Source organism: Bombyx mori, chromosome 11, assembly GCF_030269925.1.
Source record: "Bombyx mori chromosome 11, ASM3026992v2".
In the NCBI taxonomy this organism is placed as follows: domain Eukaryota; kingdom Metazoa; phylum Arthropoda; class Insecta; order Lepidoptera; family Bombycidae; genus Bombyx; species Bombyx mori.
In genome coordinates this window covers 4,838,731-4,846,230 of record NC_085117.1, presented here as the reverse complement: position 1 = coordinate 4,846,230, position 7,500 = coordinate 4,838,731, and the positions used below count along the sequence as shown (strand labels likewise).

Below are 7,500 nucleotides of genomic sequence, written 5' to 3'. Positions count from 1 at the left end.
TCAGATTCAATATCGTCGCGATAAGGTAAGGTAAGGTAAGGTAAGGTAAGGTAAGGAAAAGGTAATGTAAGGTAAGGTAAGGTAAGGAAAAGGTAAGGAAAAGGTAAGGAAAAGGTAAGGAAAAGGTAAGGAAAAGGTACAAGAAAACCGTATCATATGAGAGCAAGATGAGTTGATGTGTAATCCTAGCGACTTGGTTATGTCCTGTCCATGCAAGTAATCGCCTGCATTAGCAAAACGAGAACAGCCAGAAAGAAACAATAATAATTTATGTCTAATAGACTAACCTCGACGGTGGCATGCCCGACAAATGTTCGGTCCGAGTCCCGTCCTATTCATTCATTCATTCATTCATTCAGATATATTGATTAATTTTCATATACACCTTATGTTAAGTTTCTGTATCGTAGTTCGCGTATTAAAAACAACGACGTGCAAAAGTTGTGGCGAGGTGGTAGTTCGCGTATTAAAATTCAACAAACCTTTGGATCTCTCGAATAATATTTATTATGTGTGTGTATTTTTTTTTTTTTTTTATTAATTTTAATCTCTAATACGAACATCATTCATTAGTTCGGAAATTGAATTAATTTATTAAGTAAATGTGGTCGCATGTCAAGAACATAAGAGACAACCAACAACAACAACACACAGATACACACATACAACAGACGGACGGACGCTAACTGAATACCTAACCAACTCTGGCAAGTCGTTTCGGTAAGTCAGTCAGTCAGTCAGTCAGACTGAAGCAGTGTAAAGTTCATCGTCCTCGGACGAATCACCTGGCGCAGGGCTGAGTCTCAACAGATCGCAGCACGACGCTGCTCTACCGAGCACAACACCCCGCCAGGAACGGAAGTCGTCTACAGACTATTCCGAGCCCCGACATCGAACTGAGTTATATCCGGACCTTCGGAGCCGTGATGCACGTGTTAAGAAAAAAACCGATAGCATCGATCTCCGCGATCCAAATGGGCTTCGACGTCGCGTCTCGCGTTTTGAATGCGAAACGCGACTAGTAAAGTCACATTGTTTAGAGCCTCCCGACTCTCGGGGCTCCACAGTGAGCATATCCTTGCCGGATTCGGCTAGGCTGGCTTCGGCCTTAGAGGCGTTCAGGCATAATCCCGCGGATGGTAGCTTCGCACCACCGGCCGCTCGGCCGAGTGCATGAACCAAATGTCCGAAACTGCGGTTCCTCTCGTACTGAGCAGTATTACTATCGCAACGACAAGCCATCAGTAGGGTAAAACTAACCTGTCTCACGACGGTCTAAACCCAGCTCACGTTCCCTTTTGATGGGTGAACAATCCAACGCTTGGCGAATTTTGCTTCGCAATGATAGGAAGAGCCGACATCGAAGGATCAAAAAGCAACGTCGCTATGAACGCTTGGCTGCCACAAGCCAGTTATCCCTGTGGTAACTTTTCTGGCACCTCTTGCTAAAAACTCTTTATACTAAAGGATCGATAGGCCGTGCTTTCGCAGTCCCTATGCGTACTGAACATCTGGATCAAGCCAGCTTTTGCCCTTTTGCTCCACGCGAGGTTTCTGTCCTCGCTGAGCTGGCCTTAGGACACCTGCGTTATTCTTTGACAGATGTACCGCCCCAGTCAAACTCCCCGCCTGGCAGTGTCCTCGAACCGGATCACGCGGGAGTTTTAAACGGCGACGAGCGTTTCCGCCACGTCACCACTCTGCACGCTTGGAACGAAACACCGTGCGCCCGCCGATATTATCGACCGCGCACCGCTTCCGCCCAACCGAGTAAGTAATGAAACAATGAAAGTAGTGGTTTTTCAGCGACGATCGCGCGAAACGATCTCCCACTTATGCTACACCTCTCATGTCTCCTTACAATGCCAGACTAGAGTCAAGCTCAACAGGGTCTTCTTTCCCCGCTGATTCTCCCAAGCCCGTTCCCTTGGCTGTGGTTTCGCTAGATAGTAGATAGGGACATTTCCCACCACCTCCCATGGTCCCACCAACCTTGCGGTTATTAGGACCGAAGCATGAACTTCACGGCACCAAGGTACCGATCGGTTCTACAAACTAACACCGTCCCCTTCACTCCACTAGCATTCTCCCCGTTCTGGGGCTGCTAACATCACCCACATTCTTCGTCGCCAGGCAGTCCTCGTGATTCGCGCGCAGTGCGCGCCGTGTGCCATGTATGCGCGAACTCGCGCAAGAGCCGAAAATTTTTCTCGTCCCTGACCAGGTCCGCGTGGTAAACTGGGCCCACCTCAGACCGCGAGATTCCATCGAGCATCCTGCCCCGGATTTCGTCATAGAGAGGACACTCCCACAGGACATGGTCCCTATCCTCCTCAACCGCCCCGCAGTCGCAAGCATGCCCCTCCCTCAGTCGCATATCCGCCAACCGCTTATTAAAGATCCCATGACCCGTGAGGATCTGCGAGGTCTGATAGTCCGGCTCCATCCACGTTGCCTTCTTCCTGTCCGCAACATCGGGAAAGAACTTGTACAGTTCCCTCCCCTTACCCTCAGACACCCACCTGTTCTGCCAAACTACCAAGACATCGCCGTCGATCCGTCGTCGTCTCTCCGCCGCCAACTCCCGCGCCAATCCTTCGCACTCCCGCATCCTCCGTCCAGCACGAGTCACCTCCAGGTCCGCCGGCAGGACGCCCGCCAACACCGGCAAAGCAGCCGTGCTGCACGAACGGTAGGCCTTCGTTAGCAGCGTCAACGACGGGCGCTGCGTCCTAAGCAGCACGCTGCGCACGACGTGCACAGCAGCCCGCAAATACCATACGGCCGCCGCATAGGTAAGGGTTGTAACATAAGTGCCCATGTACAAGACACGCAAAGCCCTATATCGCAGCCCCCAAGCCGAAGCCGAAACTCTAGACATCTTGCCGAAGCACCTGCTCGCCCTCTCGCCAATGGCCGCCGCATGCGGCGCGAAAGAGAGGCAATCGTCGAAGACGACGCCCAACACCGTCACCTGGTTCTCGAACCGAATGACATGACTGCCGTACCGGACTATAGGGGGACGCTGAAACTTTCCCCTCAGCATTATGCATCGGGACTTCGCCGGGGCAAAATCGAGCTTATTCCTGCTCGCCCACCCCTCTGCGAGTCCTAGCACGGCGTGCGCTCTCCTCTCAAGCTGCGCCCGTGAGTCACCCCTAACCAGTACCGTCACGTCATCGGCATAGGCGACCATCTCTGTTCCCTCTATCCCCTGCGGCAAGGCGAGCAGGTCATCCATCAGAACGTTCCAGAGCGTCGGCCCGAGCACTGAGCCCTGCGGACAGCCCATCGTGGACACCTTCCATTCCGCACATTCCCCCGCGACAACGGCAATACGGCGTCCGCGGAAATAGTCCGTCAGCATCCGATAGATGTTGGGCGGACAGTTCCGCTTGGCCTTCACCATTATCATGGGCCACCACGCGTTATCGAAAGCTCCACTGATGTCCAAGAATATGGCCATTACGTACCTCTGCTCCGAGGCGCGCGACACGTCCAGCAGAGTTCGCAGCGCCGTCACCGTTGAGCGTCCAGGAGAGAACCCGTGCTGGCGCGGACTAATACTATGGGTGAGGCCAGGAGCACACTGCAATAATACCTTCTCCAAGATCTTTCCCAGGACCGGCAGCAAGGTGACCGGGCGATACGCCTTAGGGTCCGTTAAGGGCCTGCCATTCCCCTTTGGCAGAACAAGTAGGCGGCCATCCTTCCACACCGGCGGGAAGGTCCCCTCCACAACGCACCGTGCGTATACGGCCACGAACTCGGCCTCAGCAGCCGGAAGTGCCTTTTTGATAATGCGCGCCGTTAAACCGTCGATGCCCGGTGCGGTATTCTTCAGTGAGCCAATTATGGCACGAAGGGAGTCTTTGCTCAGCGGGTCTGCGTCCCGCCCGGATGGGGGGAGCGCGGCCATGATACGCACCCGCGCATGGTACGGAGTGTCCCGAGACATATAGTCATCCGGACACAGCGCCCACACCAAGGTGCGCATGGCCCCACTCACATCATCCGAGCACCGCCCCGCATACTCCACCCCGTTAACCACATTAGTTGGTGCGCGTCGCCTACCACTCGCCGTCCGATACGCTAGTCCCCACGGGTCACGGTTTCCCCCTTCAGCGATCTCCCGGTAAAAGGCGGTCTCAGCGTCATGCATCGCTCTTCGATACTCGCGCCTGCGGTCGCGGAAGACTCTCCCAGACTGCTCCTCTTCCTCACCCCCCGTTCGGCGGGCCTTTTGCCATCGACGCCTGGCCCTACCCTGGGCTACCCTAAGCTTATCGAGTACTGGGGTCCACCACTCATAACCCCTGTCAGTTCTATCTGCTTTCAGTGATCCTAAGCATTCTTCAGCTGTGCGAGTTATAACCCCGGTAAATTTTTCGCAAAGGGCAGCCACAGGTTCCTCGAGGTCCAGACTCCCCATTCGCTCGTGGATACGCGATCTGAAGAGGTCCCAATCCACCCCACGGTCCCGGTACCGACGCAGTGCGCACGGCTCGCCCGGCCTCAAATCGCTCCGCGCCTCCTCGTCCTCGTCCCGCTCCCCTGTTGTACCGCCCCCCACCCCAAACACAATGAGCCGGTGATCGCTCGATGATTCATTAGTTACACGCCATTCAGACACGCGTACTCCCCGCGTAGACAGCGTGACATCGACATAAGATTCTCCGTTCGCCGTACTGAAGGTCGGCAGGTGGCCATCCGCGTTATGGACGACCAACCGCCTCGCCCCAATGAAATCCTCCATCTTGGCGCGGCGGTCAGCCACTTCCTGACCCCGACCGACGTAGTGCCTGGGCAGCGAGTGCCACAATGGCGAGTGGGCATTAGTGTCTGCGCAGATAACGACCCGAGCCCCCCGCAGCCGGTCAAGAATATTCCCGAGCCGGTGCAGGTATGGGTCAATAGGGTCACTATACTGGAAGTACGCAGACACCATATATAAGTCCCACCCCCCAATGTGCACTACCGTTATATGTGTGCTGCTAAGGTGGTGCAGAACCGCGCAGGGGAGCACCCTATTGCGGATATACACACCCGCCTTGGGGTGTGCTCCACATTGGGCTAGGAACCCGACCATGGAATATTGTTCCTGTACAAGAACAATATCCAGGCCGAGATCCCGTGCAATGGAGGGTAGCTCCCTCGTCGCATCCTCTGCACCACCCAGATTGATTTGGCCAATACGAAGTCGGGGCCTAATATCCATACTCGACCTGATTTAGGAAGCGCTCCTCCGCATGCCGGCGCGCCGGACAGTCGCGCGAGGCCGTCGGGTGCATAGCCTCGCGACGGAATCGCCGGCAGGTCGCACAGCACGCGGAGGCTGCCTTACAGGCCTCCATTCGGTGGCCATCCTCTCCACATCGGCCACAGGTGGCCTCCTTGGCCCGGCAAAATTTCTCCGGGTGACCATATTGCTGACACTTATTGCAGCAGGTCACCCGGACAAAGTCCGTGACCTCACAGGCGACCCACCCCACATACACTCTGCCAATCTTCACGAGGGCGTCCCTGATGCGAGGGGAGGCGTTAAACACCACAGTAGTGTTGTTGGATTGTCGCCTCCCCTTTTTGAACGCCCCCGTGAGCTCCGCTCGTACCCTAGTGAGGGGCCACTCCTCCGGGTCGAGGTTCTGGCTAGCCAGGCACTCGATTACCTCCTCGAAGGAGGGGTCGCCCTCCACGCCATTGACAGCTACTAAGGGCTGTCGGCGCCTGGGTTCGGTGACTCTCAGTGATGGCGGGGCAGCATTTCTAAGCTTGACTGCGGCCGCGGGGGACGTGGTCTGCACCACTACCCCCGCATTCCCAACCTTCCTTACGCTCTGTATTCCAATAGCCATTGACTTAGGGTCAATGGCCTTTTTTACCTCTTTCTTTGTGTCCTCAGCTGTCTTCAGTTCCGCATTGCCCTCGGACGGGTAGAATGCCAAGGAAGGCCCCTGAGAGGCCCCAATGGACCTCGGGACCCCACCAGGGCCCGTCCTGAGGACAGTGGCGAAGGTCGCAGGCCCAGTCCCAGACCCGGCCGCCGCACCAGCAGCCATCGAAGGCGCCACGGAGTCACGCCGTGCAGAGGCCTCTGCCGAGCGGAGCCTTTCGACCACCAGCTCCTTATCAGAGAGCTGGATCCCGAGGGCCCCAACTACGGCCAGGATATCGCGACCGAGTTCAGAGATTAGATTGACCTCCGACTTATTGAGCTTAGATGCCGCCGTCGCCACCGACATGATCCCGCGCACCGCTCGGTTTGCCCGCTCGAGCAGCTCCAGCCTCCCCTGCGCTGCTACATCAAGGGGTCCAGTCGGAGCCCCCGACGCAACAGGAATGGGGAAGCTAGGGACACCAGCCACTGGGTCAACCGGGGTGACAGGCGCCGAGGACGACAGTCCAGAAGCAACCGGGATATGCAGGCCGGTCCTCCGGCCTTTGGCACTCATAGCCGCTCCCGCCCTAACCCCCCGGGGGGCCGGCGGCGGCATAGGCGCCGGCAGAGGTGCAGTCGGTCCCCTAGGCGGCGAGCGCGCCAAAGAGACCCGAGGGGAAAATAGCTCCCTCTCCTCCTCCGACATTGTTCCAAATTATATTACTATCACGCAAAGATATTCACACACGCACACGAACACAAACACAAACCAACGTCACTGTCGCATCCTCGAGTGTCACTATCACAAAATGGCGGCTACCGCCCACAGCAAATTATAAAACGTCACTATCGCACACTAGTGTCACTGTCACAGACCTAAATGGCGGGTCCGCCCTCACGCAAATCGGCCGTCTCACACGCAATCCAATATGGACACCGACCTATATGGACCGGCACCCAAGAGGAAGCGAGAGGGGCCGACTCCACGTCGAGCTAAACTCCGCCTTCGCACTCGTCACACCGCTCACACAGCAAGATGGCCGCGGCGTCTTATGACTTAAACCTCAAGCCGAAACGAGAGGGTCCGATACACCAATAGAAACACAATACACTTAAATGACGGAAAATAAAGAAATAACGGAACGCACGTCTGTCCTCGACCAAGGCCGACGGCGAAGTAAGATAGGGACAGTGGGAATCTCGTTAATCCATTCATGCGCGTCACTAATTAGATGACGAGGCATTTGGCTACCTTAAGAGAGTCATAGTTACTCCCGCCGTTTACCCGCGCTTGCTTGAATTTCTTCACGTTGACATTCAGAGCACTGGGCAGAAATCACATTGCGTCAACACCCGCGAGGGCCATCGCAATGCTTTGTTTTAATTAGACAGTCGGATTCCCCTTGTCCGTGCCAGTTCTGAGCTGACCGTTGAACGGCGGTCGTACAGAATCGTGCCGATCGCGCACGAAACGAAACCGACACGACCTTACGGCTAGGAAGATCCGCGGAAGGCCGGAGAACGCGGGTCCGGATCCAGTCCGAAACGTAAGACGATTTTCGCGAGTGTCATATTAAATATATACAGTTTTTGAGGCCGCATTATATTAAAATACTAACTCG

General features: G+C 55.7%; 1 pseudogene; it reads right to left on the bottom strand.

The window, feature by feature from the left end:
• Positions 1 to 776: 776 nt before the first annotated feature.
• Positions 777 to 7,500, bottom strand: part of LOC119631027 (large subunit ribosomal RNA) — a 9,225-nt pseudogene continuing 2,501 nt past the window's right edge.